The sequence below is a fragment of the Prionailurus bengalensis genome, chromosome X, assembly GCF_016509475.1.
Source record: "Prionailurus bengalensis isolate Pbe53 chromosome X, Fcat_Pben_1.1_paternal_pri, whole genome shotgun sequence".
In the NCBI taxonomy this organism is placed as follows: Eukaryota; Metazoa; Chordata; class Mammalia; order Carnivora; family Felidae; genus Prionailurus; species Prionailurus bengalensis.
Genome location: NC_057361.1, coordinates 31,227,100 through 31,245,634, shown reverse-complemented (window position 1 = coordinate 31,245,634; position 18,535 = coordinate 31,227,100). Strand labels below are relative to the sequence as shown.

General features: G+C 36.9%; 1 pseudogene; it reads left to right on the top strand.

Moving 5' to 3' along the window:
• The first annotated feature begins 14,084 nt into the window (after positions 1–14,084).
• On the top strand, positions 14,085–14,184 carry LOC122478094 (annotated as a pseudogene).
• The last annotated feature ends 4,351 nt before the right edge of the window (positions 14,185–18,535 follow it).

Here is an 18,535-nt window from a genome sequence, read left to right as displayed (position 1 = left end):
ATTATTTAGTAGTCATTTCTGTCATCTTATATATTTTTTGCCAGTTACCAGTCATCTCTCTGTGGGTAAAGCTGTGTGTATGCATGCACATTCGTGTATTTATAGATACTCATATTTTACATTAGTTATTTATTTATGTATAAATACCAGATGAAATGACAAGACAATGCATACCAAAAAAGGTATATATTTCATAGTTGACATAGCTTGACATAGTTTATTTTCTGCTATCTCAAGTATGATCATATAAATTAAGAGTCAAATACCTGGAGATATTTCTCTCTAGGAATCAGGTAGAGAATAACACAGAAACCGTACTGACTGGTGAATTTTGTTGGAACAAAATACCTCAGAACTGATAAATTGTGCAGTGTTTTTAAAAAGGAGTTCAGGGGCGCCTGGGTGGCGCAGTCGGTTAAGCGTCCGACTTCAGCCAGGTCACGATTTCGCGGTCTGTGAGTTCGAGCCCCGCGTCAGGCTCTGGGCTGATGGCTCAGAGCCTGGAGCCTGTTTCCGACTCTGTGTCTCCCTCTCTCTCTGCCCCTCCCCCGTTCATGCTCTGTCTCTCTCTGTCCCAAAAATAAATAAACGTTGAAAAAAAAATTTAAAAAGGAGTTCAGATAATTGTAATAAAGATATCAAGGTAAGAGAACCCACCATGATTTTTTTTTAAATATTACAAACACAGTGTGCTTGAGTTATATAGTGCTGACAGTCCACTTTTTGTTTTTTTCCTTCACTCTATTGAGATACAATCAATATATAACATTGTGTAAATTTAAGGTGTACAACACGATGCTTTGATGTATGTTTAAACTGTGAAATTATCACCATAATAAGGTTAATTAATAGGCTAGAGTGGGTTTTTTTAAGTTCATTTTATTTAGAGACAGAGAGAGAGTGTGTGCACAGCTGCATGCAGGGGAGGGGAAGAGAGAGAGGGAGAGAAAATCCCAAGCAGGTCCTGCACTGGCAGCACAGAGCCCGACTTGGGCCTCGATCCCACAAACCCTGAGATCATGACCTGAGCTGAAATCCAGAGTTGGACGTTTAGCCAACTGATAAGCTAGAGTGTTTTAAAGCAGGGCTTCTTAACCTTTAGTAGTCTGGTGAGGTCTCTGGACCCTTCCTCAAAAAAAAAAAGTTTCCACTTATATTGCAAAACAGTTATCAAAATATTAAACAAACTTTCAATATGGTAATATACATACTTCTTGAATGCGTTAAATATCAAGATTTAGTGGTGGGTCAAATAGCCACTATGATTTTGAAGTATAAATGGGAAAAATATTTTAAAGATATTTACAACATTCATTTACTTTTCTTATACACCATTTGAGTAGTGCTCAAAGAGTGCTCAGTTCTTATATTTGCTGTCTTCATTTAGTTATCATACCCCCAAATGGCAGTAATTAAAATTATTAATAGATCTAGAAGACAGAGATTATGATTCTGTCAACAGTGAAAAAAGGAAAATCTGTAATAACTGAAATTTCCACTTCCAGCCTACTTTAAATTACCTCATTTCTCTTCATGATTTCCTTTTGAGTTTAAGGAATATGACTGAGCCCATGTGTTGTAGCCTTAATTTTAGAAATACAAGCTTGGGAAAAATGCCTCCTTTTTAAAGAAATAGAAGAATTGACATAAATTAGATATAATGCCCAAACATTTATTTTATAATCAAGCATAAGGTATTCATTACATGTAAATTACAGTGTTTCACTGGATATTTGCCATCTAATTTTGACTCCAAATAATTTAAAATATTTTATCTAGTTTTCCAAATATGCAACTTTTCACTTGTAATAAATAATATGTCACTAGCAAAAATGAAAAGCACATTTTGGGCAAGCCATGGATTGCTCTTATATTGATTTGGGGCAGTTAATCTTTTCAGGTAAGCATTTTGGTAATGAAATGTTTTGACCCTGGTAGTAGTAGAGTGATTTATGTTTGTGTCAGACATTATTTTTAGATATATCTGATGCCTGCTAGGAAGTCAGGTTTACTACTATAATGTTTGGGTTTTGTACAATACCAGTAAAAAGGGAAATAAACATGAAAGTGCTAACATAATGGCAAGACAATGTCTCTCTCCCTCTTACCTAAAGTGATGATTCTTCTGAGATCTGCAGTGTTTGTCAAGCAGTATTTGTTTTTTAGCTGCCAATAGATTACAATAATAATTAGAGGAAGATCTGTTTTAAACAAGTTCAGCTTCAGGATTCAAGTATTTTGGTCAAACTTGTCTGAAAGTGAGTTTAGTAAGGACTAAAACTGCCCACAAGTATAGAAGGACAAAACCATCTTCATTTGAATTTCAGACGAATGTGGGCCCTGATAATCCTTCTGAGATTTAGCCTTAAGATTTCTCAAAAAGTTAATATGATGATCTGGCAAAATCGAATCCCAATGATGCCAACTCGATTTTTCAATTGAATTCCAGATGAACTAACTGGGAATGAGCCTAATCCACATAAAAAGGGAAATTCCTATAGCAGACTATTATCATTAAATTCAAGGGTAAAATAAATCTATGATTATGTATTATTTAAAAAGCAAGTTGACCATAAAATTGAACACACAATTCCTTGCAGGAACAAAGATATATTCCCAAGTATGATGAGAAAACAGCTACTATCAGTCGCTGCCTAGGCATTTGACAGTATGACAGCCCTCCTCACACCCAGAGTCTGGACTTTGAGATAAGGACCAGAGCTTAAGATTCCCGCCACAGGATTCTGCTTGGCTTTTCTCAGGGCATCTTCTAAAGTAACTACTTGGAAAAAATACATATAAATAAAAAAATAAAGTAACCACTTGGACGCGCGCCTGGGTGACTCAGTCGGTTAAGCGTCCGACTTTGGCTCAGGTCATGATCTCACTGTTCCTGAGTTAGAACCTCGTGTTGGGCTCTGTGCTGACAGCTCAGAGTCTGGAGCCCACTTCGAATTCTGTGTCTCCCTTTTTCTCTGCCCCTTCCCCTCCATGCTCTGTGTGTGTGTGTGTGTGTGTGTGTGTCTCAAGAATAAACATTAAAAATAAATAAGTAAATAAAGTAACCACTTGGAGTGAAGCCCACAAAAAGTTAGTGACCTCTGCCCCAAACACTGTAGAAGTAATGGGTGCTTGCTACCCTGCCCTCTATCTCCTGATGGCTCATGACCTGGGAGGGGAGGACTGCCTGCCCTTCCCCAGGCTCACTGTGCCCCCACCCATCCTTGTTTCCAGGGCTTGTAAGTAATGAATCTTGTGCCTTTACTTCTTTTGTGTAGGTATATTGAAATTGCACCTTCAAGCAAAATGATTCTGGGGTTTCCACCTCACCAATGTGGGAACCTGGATGCTGAGGGAGCTACCAGCTAAACTCTTGTGGATGGCTTGTGCTTCCTCATTAAGCAGATCATAATCTCCATAATTATGGCAGGCTTCAGGTCCCCCAACACACCTAGTTTTCTCCATGCATATCTATTTTGTTTTACTTTGATTCCAGTTTTATCAGCTCTGTCTCTGATCTAATTATTGCAGTGATAAAAGAGTATAAATGAAATATAACTAAAGGAGTTACGGAGAGGGTAAAGAACAGTTGATCTTTGAACAATGCAGGGGGTAGGGGCACTGACCCCTTGCACAACTGAAAATCTGCATGTAACTTTTGATTGCCCCAGATCTTAACTACTGATAGCTTACTGAGGACCGGAAGCCTTTTTGACAACATAAACAGGCGATTAACATGTTGTATGTTATATGTATTATACACTGTGTTCTTAAAATAAAGTAAGATAGAAAAGAAAATTAAGAAAATTATAAGAGAAAATATGTCTACAATACTGTCCTGTATTTGTTGAAAAAAAAATCTGTGTATAGTGGACTCACACAGTTCAAACCCATGTTGTTAAAGGGGCAACTATAGTTTTAATATTATATAATAATGGCTATTTCTGTTACTTCATTTAAAAATATTAATTTTTAACAATTCAAGTAATTCCTGACATAATATTAATAGCCCCTCCCCCAACTTAATCCAATCTCACTTACATGATGTTACACGCTAATCAATTAGGCATATGATCTTCCATGCTTCCATGCATACTTGGGGGGCAGAAACAATTTTAAACAGAAAACCAATGAGTCATCTTACATATTAATGAAGAATGTACTTCAGTTGTTTTAACAGTGAGCAAATAACAATGACAAATAAGGCTTATTTCTCTTTCACACGAAGGCCTAGACTTGTAGGAGGTCCAGGGAGTGTGGTGCCTATTCCCCTGAGATCATCCAGGGACCCAGGTTCCTTTTCTCTTGTTGCTGCACCATCCACTGTGTTGTCCTCATCTGCATGTCAATTGTGCAGGGACATCTGCAGTGGAGAGCAAGCTGGTTCCCTTTAAAGCTGTGACCTGAAGATGCCCACATCATTTCTACTTGCATCTCATTGGTCAGAACTCAGTCATATGGCTACATCTTGCTGCAACTGAGGCTGGGAAATGTTGTCTCTTGACAGGTCAAGATAAAATTGGGGGACCTTCTATTACTAACAAAAGAGAAAGAAGGAAATAAATATTGAGGAGACAATTAGCAGTCTCTGCCATAATTTATTTACTATGGATTTATAAAATCTATCCATCGATCCATATATCCATCCACAAGTATTTACTGAGCACCCCATCACACATGAAATACTTTTCTGTGCTGGTGACACCATGTTGTGGGGGAGCTCTTGTCCTCATGCACACCATCACACCATCTCTCTCCTACCATCAGACTGCTATCTCTACTTTTTTTCTTAATTTTAAAAAATGTTTATCTTTTATTTTGAGAGAGAGAGTGTGTGTGGAGGGGCAGAGAGAAAGGGAGAGAGAGAATCCCAAGCAGGCTCCACACTCAGCGCATAGCTCAACAGTGGGCAGTTGATCTCATGAACCAACAGATCATGACCTGAGCTGAAATCAAGAGTCAGATGCTTAGCCCACTGAGCCACCCAGGTGCCCCTCCACTCTTTACGATAGAGCTCCAGGCAATTTCTTGGCAATACATCAAATCCCCTACTGAGACTAGAAATGTCTGAGTTCTACTGTACTGGACTAGGACTAGGGTGACTAATAATCCCAGTTTCCTCATGATTAAAATGCTTCATAGGACACAGAACTTTCAGTGGGTTTTTTGTAAACAATAGTGTTGACAACACACATGGTAGGGTTCAGGAACTATTAAATATTTCTTAATAAACAAACAAAAAAAATCAGAATAATTTTCCTTCCCATTGGTACTGGATGAAATGAAATTATTTTTTCTTTAAGGAGGAGAATAAGGGGCACTTGGGTGGCTCAGTCAGTTAAGGGTTTGACTCTTGATTTCAGCTCAGGTCATGATCTCACAGTTCATGGGTTCAAGCCCCACATAGGGCTCTGCGCTGACAGCATAGAGCCTGCTTGGTATTCTCTTTCTCCCTCTCTAGCTGCCCTTTCCTGGCTTGCATGTGTGTGCTCTGTCTCTCTCTCTCAGAATAAATAAAATAAAGTGGAGAATGAATTATGAAATCAATATCTGCTATTGTATATACCCAACTATATCCCATATGTTCTTTGGAATTACAGAAAAAGTTTGATACCTCACACAAACTGCATTCTTTTTATTTACTAGTTAGATATTAGTAATACACATTTTGCAAGAAAAAATGAGACAGTATTAAGTCATACAATTAAATTTTAATAATGCTCTTTTTAATAGTTATTTCCTTTAATCTGAGTAAATTTTAATTTTATAATTGCAGATAGGGCCAAATTAATCACATAAGGCCTAAATTTATAAATAAAATTGGCATATATCCACATGGAAAGTATAGACTATTATTCAATTGCCAACTTTCACAATTACTCTTTATGGAATTGTTATTTCTTCAAATTAAAATTAGACAGATGTAAACCAGTCTCACTTATCTTGGAAATATTATTATAACCTGGATCCAGAATTTCCCTTAGTAAAATAATTAAAGGAATTTTGGAAATTCAATTTTTACCAAATTAAACCCTCTAAGCCTTCCTTTCTTCAACTAATAGCAAAAACTAATAGGCAAATAAGGGAAGCAGATACTAGAGTGGATTAGACACAGAGTTCAAATATGTAACACTTAACTGCTAATTTTCAGGGTCAAGTAAATTTCTTAAGTATTTCATGATTAAAATGGAACAAAATTTTAATGAGTAGGCAAATGATATTTATAGTACTTCAGGAACGGCCAGTCATTCAGATGTGAAAAGATTGTTTTGTGTCATTTTGCTATACTTAAGTGACGTTTAATAGCTGATTAAGTTTCATTGTAGAAACTTAACTGGGATTAAGTGTTCAAAGCTTGATTTCTATTGGAAACCTAGTCTAATGAAGGAAAATGACTCTATGTATACAGGAAGGTAGAATGAAAGGTTCGTATATAGGAATCATCGTAATATATTCTTACTACTTCACTGCCTTGTATATCCGTCAGTTTGTAACCTAAAGAAATTATAAATCTGATAATAGGAATTGGTTAAAAGTTACCACCTACAATATTTGAAAGTTGCTAACATTGTAGATCCTAAAAGTTTTCATCACGAGGAAAAAAACATGTATTTTTTGGAACTACATGAGGTGATGGATGTTAACAAAACTTACTGCGGTAATCATTTCCCAATATGTGTAAATCAAGCTATTATGCTAAACATCTTAAATTTATACAGAGATTTATGTCAATTATATATCAATAAAACTGAAAAAAAATTAAAAGTTACTATCTAAAAAGTGTCCACTTTCTCCTAGATGAGCAAGATCTCTATGGAAGCTGCCAAACTATTTTGGGAAATTTGAAAGGCATAATAGGAAAATAACCTCTCTCAAAAATTCTTAAAAATATAATTTTTGATATGATCCTAATTGTATTGCTTCATTACTTTTCATAATGGAAAATAATATTTAATGTTGAAAATAACTATATGGAAAGATTGCAGGCTTATCTTCATCCATCATTCCCTTTGAAAGATTTTTTTCTCTGCTTAGTGCTACCAAATTCAACAAGCTAATTTTTTGGCTAAAGACACTTTAATTTGTGAATGTTCTTTTTGTTCTCTTGAAGCATGTATTTCTATATAGAAGTAGGTTTGATCAGTTCCCTCTCAACTTTAATATATTCTCTGTCTTCATGCTGACCCCTCCCTTGTCTTGTCTTTTTAAAGATGTCTGATAATAATTTGATTCCTTTCCCTGCCTTTATTCCAAGAGTGTAACCAACTTGCCTGCCCTCTCTCAAAGTGCCCCTGCTTGCCCTTGCCTTCTTCCCTATTTCTTTATGAAAGGACAACTCTGGCCACAACTCTGAATATGATTTGACTCTTTGGTATATGCAGAGGCAAACCAGTTATTTTCCTCCAGAAGTGTAATTTAAATACAATTTACTCAGCACATTAAATAGTGTCCAAAAAGTCATGTTGTTCATGCCATTTTGTATTTCCTGTCCTCTGTTAAATCCCTTATGGTGGAAATTAAAACACTTCACTTTGTGGCTTGGACTGTGATGGGGTTTCAGGAGTGATCATTAATTACACGCTCATCTGAGTTTCTAACCAATTGAGAAGTACTTGTAGAAAAAAGGCAGATGGAGATTAAAATGTCAGCTGCTTCTTTGTAAAGATAAACTGGAAAGTGGTTTGGAATTTTGGACACAGTGGGCTTATTACTACCTTCCTGAAATTGAATGAATGCACATCACATTGGCTAGTAGTTGACTTTGTGCAGAGAAAAAGGAACCTGCACATGAAGGGGGAGAAGAAAGGATGGGTTCCTAAATTGAACTTATTGGGAAAGAAAGAGAAAGGTCTGCTGCTCTGCTTATGTTCTGTTCACCCAAATTCACTGATCTACTATGTTGCTTTTCCTCTGAAGGCAAGTCATGATGGAGGAGGCAGACTGAAGGTGGAAGTTTTTTGCTTCCACACTTTCCCTTGTGAGTGAATAGGCCCCTTACATAAACATAGTAAGTAGGATATAACAATCTCCACCACTTTCTTCCTATCATTCTCCATTCATTTTCATGTTCTTTCCACCTGTCCCATAAAACTATCAATCCTCATTACATGCAAACTCCAGAAGCCCTATGCTCTCTCTCCATCCCTACTCTTCACGTGCACCATTTGCCTGCATTAACCGGGATTGATCATTTTAATACTTTTATCATTGAATCAGAGTCAAGCGAGTCTTTTTGCTCCTGGATACTATGGTTAGTCTCAGATGCTGAAATGAACAAAACACAGACTCAGTTGTCAAAAGGTTCAATGAACATCTATCCAACACGTTTTATGTATGAATCGTTCTATTTAAATCAGGTGGTATTGTCCTACCAGGATATTATTCTCCTTAAATATTTAGACTTTGTTTCACCATATCACTTCTGTAAGACTACAAATAATTCTCTGAAGGCAGAAGTTCCCCTATACTTGTATCTCTTTTTCCTAAGTAACTCTTGGTCCAGGTGTTCTTTGTGACTTTCTGGGGATCAGTTCAGTGACATTTCTCTGTGGGATGTTCTCCTGAGGGGATTCATGGCTCTTCTATTTCCCAGGTATTTTGCAGCTCAAGGGCATTGTTTTTTGACTAACTTGTCTTTTCTGTCTTTGCCTTGCTGATTTATGAGTCTGGCTGGTCTCATTTCACCCAAGGCCAGTCAGCTTGGTGTATTTTGTTTGTATGTTGTATGTAAACTCTCTTGTGAGATTTGGTTTGTAATTACAAAGACCTCCTGAAAAACCTGTCATTGGTTCCCCCATGACCTCACATTACCCTTTGACCCTTTGTTTTGCTTCTCCTCATTTTGTCTTCTCTGTCTTCTCTGATCAGTTCACTTCATTAAGGCTTCTGTCCTCCCCACTTTAGTTGGACTGTCCTTGACTAGACCTCCAACTTTGCCTTTTACACCTTCCATCTAATGGTCAGATTTGTGCTCAAAACTTAATCAACCCATCAGCAGAATTTACCATTTGACCAGTTGAAGTTCTTTCTGCTCTTGGGTTTCATGACTATCTTTATTAATTTATTATCTCAGTGGCTGTCCATTTTCCATCTCTTTTACCGCCTTCTCTTCCTCTGATCTCTGACCCTGAGGGCCAGTGCACTCTATCATGCCGGCTATAGGTTATGCCCTGCACACTTCCAGCTCTAGTTGGATATTCTGTGACAGTGAAGTACTGGTGTGCCCATCTTTCATCCTCAAGTCAGTTTTTTCAGAGTTACACAAAAGAACATTCTATGAAAACAAAGTATAAAAATATTATATCTAAATCATGGATAGAGTCTGAAATTGGATGTGATTGCTAAGAGCTCAGATAAAATATTTGTGTTTCAGGAAGTCCCTTTATCTTTCATTTCTGGTATCTTTTTTCAAAAGAAAACATGTAAGAAGAGCATCACATATGGGGCCAATCTTCATTTTGTTATTTACTGTTCTTACAATCATAGCAGATGAAAATGCCGTTATTTTAAATTAATAAAAATGTCTGGTCTTTTAAATGACCTTATGAAAGTGAAGTAAAAACATGTAAATGAAATGCCTCTTCAAAAAGATGCAATTTCATAAAAATAATAGTAGACAGATGGCATTTCTTAATTATATGTTCAAAGAAAGTAGCTTCTGGTAGTTTATCCATCATCTTCTATTTTCCTTGAATACCTTGTAATCTAGCCTATTTCAAATTTGTCGTCAGTAAAAGCCTTCATTTCTTATATGCTTGTTATGTTCTTTGTTAAACAAATGTAGATGCTTATTATTAAAGCACAGGAAACTACAGAGATTTAGGGAAGTGACATGGATAACAATTTCCATTATACTTTGATACTCATTTCTCCATCACTGAGATATTTTGTTGAGTTTGCCATAAAATGTATTTAATGTAAGATTAAAGGGTTATTGGTTTTGTAAATAAATGTTACAATTCAATAGTTTTAAATTATTTATCAAAGTCAATCAAGTATTCTGTCTAAAAAATTTTCTGATTCTACCATATTGATTAAAACTCAATCATTGCCCTGAGAAAACTCACCCAAGGAACAGGCACCTTGGGCAACATAGCTCCTGCTACATGATCTTTTCACACTGTGATACAGGCATTAGATTGAATAGTAATTATGCAGGGACATTATGGGGATAGGAGACATACCTCTTTTGTTCAATATAATGGCTGCTGGCACCTGCAAATGATTATTACCATTATTGTATTATGACACTATATATATAATGTGTGTGTATGTATATATGTATATAATATATATATAATATATATAATATATATATCCATATACCATACTGTGCAATTCTCTGAAACTTGTTTGATTAAATACTTTGTATATATGTAAAGGGTACGAATACAGAAATGATAATCTTGTGATTATACTGCCAGTCATGACTGCTCATGTATCTCCCACTTTATACATAGCAAAGCATTTCTTGATCTTAATCTTTATCTTCCTCTCACCCTTGTGCAAGCTACTACCTGGCCTGAACTACGGCGGAAATATCATTAAATTCTCTCCTAATCCCCTTTTGCTCACTTTCCCATCAAAAGAGCACATTACCTCCATAAGCACATAAAATATTCCATGGCCTACTATTATTCTTAGAAGTCTCAAATCCTCACCATACCCAGCATGGCCTTAAGGTCTAATGTGCCTGCTTCATCTCTTCACAGATTCTTCCCATTCCCTCTGTCCCACCCACATAAGTTCTTAAATGGGCCAAGCTGGTTTCCATCATGGAAAATTCCCACATGCTGCTCTGATAGCTAGGAGGTGATTTGTACCTCTATGCTCAGCTAACTCTTACTCACTCACCTTCAGGTCTGGAATATTGGTCTCCCCTTGGGGAATCCTTAGCAGTCAGGGTCCCAGCACCCTATGCTCTCATAGCCTCCTTTACTTATTCATGGTAGCAGTTATCACAGCAATAATTCTAAAACTAGTTGTGTCATTGACAGTTTATTGTCAGTTCTATTCTATTGATCTTAATCTCCATGAGTACGAAAAAAATCATAGTTTTCATTTCAACAAAAGTCCTCAATTAGTATTTGCTGAATGAATAAAGGAATGAAAATGTAAATATAAATCATAAGAAAATTGTTCTTCTTTTAATGTTTATTTTTGAGGCACAGAGAGAGATTGAGAGCAGGGGAGGTGTAAAGAGAGATGGAGAGATAGAATCCCAAGCAGGCCCCGCACTGGAGTGCAGAGCCCGATGTGGGGCTCCATCCCACGAACCGTGAGATGATGACCTGAGCTGAAATCAAGAGTCAGCCATTCAACTGACTCAGCCACCCAGGCATCCCAGAAAAATGTACTTTTTAAAAATTTATTTATTTATTTATTTTTTTAAATGCTTATTCAGTTTTGAGAGGGAGAGAGAGCGTGAGTGGGGGAAAGAAAGAGAGAGAGGGAGACACAGAATCGAAAGCAGGCTCCAGGCTTTGAGGTGTCAGCACAGAGCCCGATGTGGGGCTTGAACCCATGAACTGCAAGATCATGGCCTGAGCTGAAGTTGGACGCTCAACCAACTGAGCCACCCAGGCACCCCAAAATGTTCTTTTAAAAGTATGTTTAGATACTGGCTGTAGAAACAAAAGTATCTACCCCATATTCATGAATTTAGCCATGGCTAGAAAGTTTCATTGGGGTGGAATCTAAAGGTCTTAGTGGTTCATAAATATCTTCACAGCACGGAGGACAGTTGACAATGGGAGGAGTTCTGAGAAGACCAGCCTGTGCTAACTATTATATATTGTAATATAGAAAAAACAACAATAGGAGTGCCTGGGCAGCTCAGTCAGTTAAGTGCCTCTTTTTTTTTTTTTAATTTTTTTTTAACGTTTATTTATTTTTGAGACAGAGAGAGACAGAGCATGAACGGGGGAGGGGCAGAGAGAGAGGGAGACACAGAATCGGAAACAGGCTCCAGGCTCTGAGCCATCAGCCCAGAGCCCGACGGGGGGCTTGAACTCACGGACCGCGAGATGGTGACCTGAGCTGAAGTCGGACGCTTAACCGACTATGCCACCCAGGCGCCCCATCTGACTCTTGATTTCATTTTAGGTCATGATCTCACAGTTCATGAGTTTGAGCCTCACATTGGACTTTGTGCTGACAGCTCGGAGCCTGCTTGGGATTCTCTGTCTCCCTCTCTCTGCTCCTACCTCACTCTCTCAAAAATAAATAAATAAACATTTAAATTAAAAAAAAAATAAAGAAAAAACAACAGAAGTTAGTTACATACCTGTTCAAACACAATTATAAATACATACTTATTCTGAATACTGATTTTATGAAGTCTTTCTAAACATTTGTTTTAAAAGGGCAGAAAATTTCTCTAATATTAAAAGGTTTATTACCTTAGTACTAAGTACTGTTGAGTTGCAACTTTGAGTTTTAAAATACTTATTTTAGAAACCTGCATTTATTCTCTTAAAGTTGGCAGCTATGTTTATCATGAGACTGATTTTATCCAACAACCAGATTATTCACTGACTTAGCTGTTAACAACTCAATCCACATAAAATGACTGTACAGATTCTGTCCAAATTGGGAACATAGCATAAGGCTTATTTATTAATTTATAACATGATTTTTCATATAAAATATTGAGACTCTAACAGATCAGTTTTAAGACATAATGTAGAAGCATGATTTTTTTAATCATGATTTTTGTCATTGGTGGGTCTGTCCCTCTCCCATAGGGGCTTATATCAGACATATTTGAGTTACAGACAGGGGGATATATGTAGCATGAAAAATATGCTCACATGATTATTACTTGCCTCACCTTCTGTCCTCAGCTGATAATTACATCTCTATTTTTACCAATGGATATTCTTATAATCAGAATTATTACAGCTATACAGAGAGATCTGCAAAGGAGTTCCAATGCTTCAGAAGCTAAAATTAGTTTCTCATTTCTTAGTTTCATTTTGACACCACCATTCCCATAAAGGCTTCAATAATTAAGTGGAAATACTTGTGGATATCAACCACATACAGTATTTGCATCTGTAGAGGTAAATTAGTATATGCAATGAAAATGAGAGGGAGGAAGAAAATGAGAGAATGGTTGATTGTGTGTGTGTATGGTGTGTGTGTGAGTGAGTGTGTAGGTTTTCCTCAATTTCAAAATATTTTTATATGAAGAAGGAGCAGGAAGATTATCTCCTAAAAACAGGCATTTCAGGGCACCTGGGTGGCCCAGTAGGTCAAGCATTCAACTCTCAGTTTCAGCTCAGGTCATGATCTCACGTTTCATGAGTTCAAGCCCTGTGTTGGGCTCTGTGCTGACAGTGCAGAGCCTGCTTGGGATTCTCTCTCTCCCTCTGTCTCTGCCCCTCCCCCACTCATGCTATCTCTGCCTCTTCAAAATAAATAAATAAACTTAATTTTTTTTAAAAAACCAGTCGTCTTTTCTACAGTCATGTTTTAGAGAATCAGGAAGATAAAAGATCTTATAATTTTTTCAAGTACAAAATGTATACACATTCTTTGATAAGTAGATATAAACTTTGTGTTATTACAGCACAGTACTTTTCATAAGGCAGCCATACTTGTCTGATGTTTTATGTGTTAGCTGTTTTTAAAAAACATTTGAAATGATTTGGGACTCCACGTGCAGTGACCACATGTGTGAGTCATGTAGCTCACAATCTACAGTGAAGGTACACAACCTTCCTGCCTCAAGGAGTTGTCACTTTGTTTAGGCGGTATTTATGCTAAAGAACCTTCTAGAAATATAGAATTTCACAGAAGGAAATGCTAAGAACATAGTACCCTTTAGAGTTTGTGTATCTGCTGAAAGTCTAACTGTATTTTGCTGGTTACAAAGCTCTAAATTAGATTTTCAGTGCAGGGATACAAAAAAAATCTAGGTAAGGGATAGCAAATAAATGCCTACAATTGCTTTTGTTCTGCCACTTAGACTTTCCCCCCTTAAGTTTCTGTAATTACAAAGACATTTTAAATGAGTCGATATTTCTAAGTTCATATATCACGTAGGAATCAAAACAGAACAGACCTGTACAAATATAGCCGTATTTAGTACCAATACTAAAATTGGAATGATGCAGAGAATATTGGCATGGCCCCTGCACAAGGATGACACACAAAACAAACCATAAATGCCAACTAGAATCACAAAAGGTGTCCCTAAAATCTGAGAGCAAAACAGAAGATAGGAATTATAAAAAGTAGCATAGTTTCTCACACAAATAAAAGAAGTAATCTATGTCAGAGTTTCTCAACTTCGGCACCATTTGGGACAATTCATTCTTTGTCGGGTGACTATCTTGTGCATCGTGGGATATTTAGCAGCATCCCCGGCCTCTAACCACCAGATATCAATAGCACACATTCTCCCTGCTTTGTGACAATCCAAAATGTCTCCACTCCTTGCCAAATATCCCCTAGGGGAAGAAGGCCAAATCATTCCCTCCCACTCTTGGAGAATCATCGATCTAGCTTAACGCTTGTCCATCTGTGGACACGAAGGTGTGTTGGGGAGATTCTGAGACATAGGATTGCTGGATCAAATGGATGTAGGACAATGCCTGGTGTTTCTTTGTGTCACAGAAAGATGAATGGCCAAAGTTTAATTTTTTTGTCAAACCAACAGGTGAGGGAAAATGTCTCTGTGTTGCTTTGTTTTGTATTTTCAAGCTCATTTTGACAGGACAATTTTTACTTATTCTGTGGTCAAGAAGATCACCTTAACAGGATTTGTTATTCTTTAAAGTCACGCTTCTCAAACTTGGTCATTGTTCAGACAATTTAAGTTAAGGAGAAAAGGTGTTTTGGTCTCCCTCTGTGGGCTTTAATCATTTTTACTAGCCAATTACTTAAATTCAAACAAATATATAAAAGAGCATATCTTTACCATACAGCTTCCATAAAGCTGTAAAAATGAAGTAATAAGTGTACAAATTAAATAATAACAGAAAAATCAAACCCAAATGTTCAAATTACAAATGCTAATTTAATGTGGCCAATGATATACCATGAACACTTAATAAGAGCAGACAATATGAATACGGAACTGCTGGTTAAGGAGAATACTTCGGTGTTTTCCTTTGCCTTTCCTACAGACTGCCACAATCTGCCCTCCATTGCTAAGCCACTCCATCACCTTAGATCTCATGAAAAGATCTAGGGAAGCATGTGAGCCTTCTTTTTTAGTACAAAATTATCATTTATGTATAAGTCCTTTCCTTCTAGAAGACTCTTTCTCTGATTGTAGAAGCATTTCTGGAAGCTTTGGTTCCCAGGCCCAGGGATTTGTGACCCCTCTCGGCCTGGTCTTTAGAGGGGAACTCATTTTCACCTATGCAATCATAGTTTATCTTTCTTGAGAAGTGACATTATTGGTTGCCAAGAATTTTCTGCCAAAGAATCAAAATTATCAATTGTATGGTTTTTTTTTTTTTGAGAGAAAGAGAACATACAAGAAGGGAATAGAGTCAGAGGGAGGGAGGGAAGGAAGGGGGAGGCAAAGAGAGAGAGAGAGAGAGAGAGAGAGAGAGAGAGAGAATCTTAAGCAGGCTCCACACTCAGCACAGAGCCCAAATCAAGGCTCAGTTCCACAACCCTGGGATCATGACCTGAGCCAAAATCAAGAATCAGATGCTCAACTGACTGAGTCACCGAGGCTCTCCAAGTCATGACCATGTTAATAGATACTTTATAGTAACAGTCAAAATATAGTCATAATTGAAAAACACAATTGAGGGGTATTTTCTGTCATTCTTTGTTTCAAATGTATTTGATTTGCCTCACTAGAAGAGACACTTATAAATAACACCAGTAAATATAAAAGCAATTTTTCAAAATTATGAAAAAATAAAAATAATTATAACAAAATCTTAGCATAGATATTAAATGTAACTCTTCCTGGATAACATGGTAGAAAGGGAAATACTATGCATTACATATTTTCATGGTTTGGTAAAGGAAAATGCACCATTCCTTCATAATACCATACCTGTTTGAGAAATTTTAGGTATTTTTTCATTTTAAATATTTTGAGATATACTGTAATACATAATAATGGTCAGTGACCTAAAATTATGCTTTTTTAAAAAATAAAAGATGGCCATTTTATATTGCTTGAAATAAAAATCAAAGTCCTAATATTATAACTTAAGTCAATGAAGACATTTTGGTTGGGTGCAGAGCTCATACAGCATTAATCAGTCTGATAATCATTTTAGAACAGGAATCAGTAAACTTTTTCTACAAAGAGTTATATAAAAATATTTTAGACTTTGTGGGTCATACGTTCTTTGGCACAACTACTCAACTCTGTCATGGTAGCATGAAAGCAGGTTTAAACAAATTTTAAGTGAATGGGCACAGCTGTGTTCCAATACAATTTTATTTTCTAAAACATTTGACCCTTATATATCTTATCTTGGAGTATATTCTCAAGTACTAATTATCTTAATAATCCCTATAACTTTTTATCTGCTCATCATGATCGCTAGTACATTCCAAACTGAAACACTAACAGAAAAATGCAAAAATGGATAGGAATGGTAAACAAACTTAGATATATTTATACAATTGAGTACCACTGTCCAATTAAAAGCAACAACCTAGTGATATGTGGATCAACATGAAGAATCTCAAACATTTCCTGCTGTGTGAAAAAAAAAAACAGACACAGCAGAATACATACTGCATGATTCCATTTATGTAAAGTTGTAGAACAGGCAATGCTAAGCCACAGCAACAGAAATCAAAAGAGAGGTTGCCTTGTGGATGCCATCATTGACTGGGAAGGAGTATAAAGAGACTTATTTCAGTGGATGTAAAATCTACCTCATTTTTTAAAAGGGTAAAAAAGAAAAAAAAGATTGCTTAAGACATCATTTATTTGCCAAAAGCATCCTAATCATAACAGGAATGTCAGTAACCTGGGTCTGAGGTCAAACTCATAATTTGATTCATAATCTGATATGCAGATGGGACTTATTTACATATTTCAGAAGTTAGATTTCACATTTACTTGGAGTTTGACTTATTTTGCTTTATGGCACTAGAACAGATACAAGAAAGGGAAAAAAAGCAAACATACCTAGAGAATTCATGATGTGCCAAACATTGTGTTACCTGTGTTACATGATATTTAATATCATAAATCTGTGAAACAAACATGAGTAAACTGACACTTTACAAAATCAGGTAACTTGTCCAAGGGCACAGACAGTACATCACAAAACTATACAATCCATATGTGTCTAATCTCAAATTTTAGCTCTTCCCAACCTTAGTATGACTGACTAGCAGTTTACCTACAGAAGATTCAGAAAAACTACAGTGATGATCACACATGTCATTATAAAGAGGATTCCCCTTTAAATGTAGCTTAAAAGATATGATCAAAGATGTTGGTAAACCTTAAATACCTGGTGAGGCTGAGCCAGCAGCACTTAAAACACTTAGGTTTTGTTTTTGCTTTAAGATTTTATTATTAAGCAATCACTATACCCAACATGGGGCTTGAACTCACAACCCCAATATCAAGAGACTGAGCCAGCTAGGGGCCCCTTGAGGCACTCCCTTGAAACAAAACCCAATCTGTTGCACTGGTGAGACTTCTTTTGGGGTAATTTTCCATGGCAGATCAGCAGGGAATGTTTCTGTTTGCATCTGAATCCACACAGGTTTTTGCAGCTTCCCCTCATACCCACAGGCTTTGGCATCACTGATTACTGTCCATGTTTTGGGATTTGTGTTTCAGTAGTATGTGTGTGAAAGACCACAAAGGCATGTGAACTTACAGGGAAAGAATGTTGTCCCTGAAAAGGTGTTGCAGAAAGCCATCAGTTCAACAGCTGGTATCAATAAGGCACATTCTTCTTCCTTTTCTATAACCACCACATTCACCATTTAACCTAACAAATGCTTTGCCCATTGTACAGTGGACTATATTCAGCACCCTTAACACAGTAAAGTGCTAATAATGGGGTTATGCTGTAATGTGCCTGTGGTCATTAGCAATACAATTTAAAAAACACCAATCTTTCTCAGGCAATATCGTGAGGCTTTTCCAAGTATTTTTACAGAAAACATGCATTTTGTTTAAGAAAAATTTTTTTAAACGTTTATTTATTTTTTTGAGACAGAGAAAGAGCATGAACGGGGGAGGGTCAGAGAGAGAGGGAGACACAGAATCTGAAACAGACTCCAGGCTCTGAGCTGTCGGCACAGAGCCCAACATGAGACTCTAACTCAGGAACAGTGAGATCATGACCTGAGCCAAAGTCGGATGCTTAACCGACTGAATGAGTCACCCAGGCGCCCCTAACCATTTGCATTTTTATTTATTTATTTATTTATTTATTTTTTGGTTTATTTATTTATTTTTTGGGACAGAGAGAGACAGAGCATGAACGGGGGAGGGGCCGAGAGAGAGGGAGACACAGAATCGGAAACAGGCTCCAGGCTCTGAGCCATCAGCCCAGAGCCCGACGCGGGGCTCGAACTC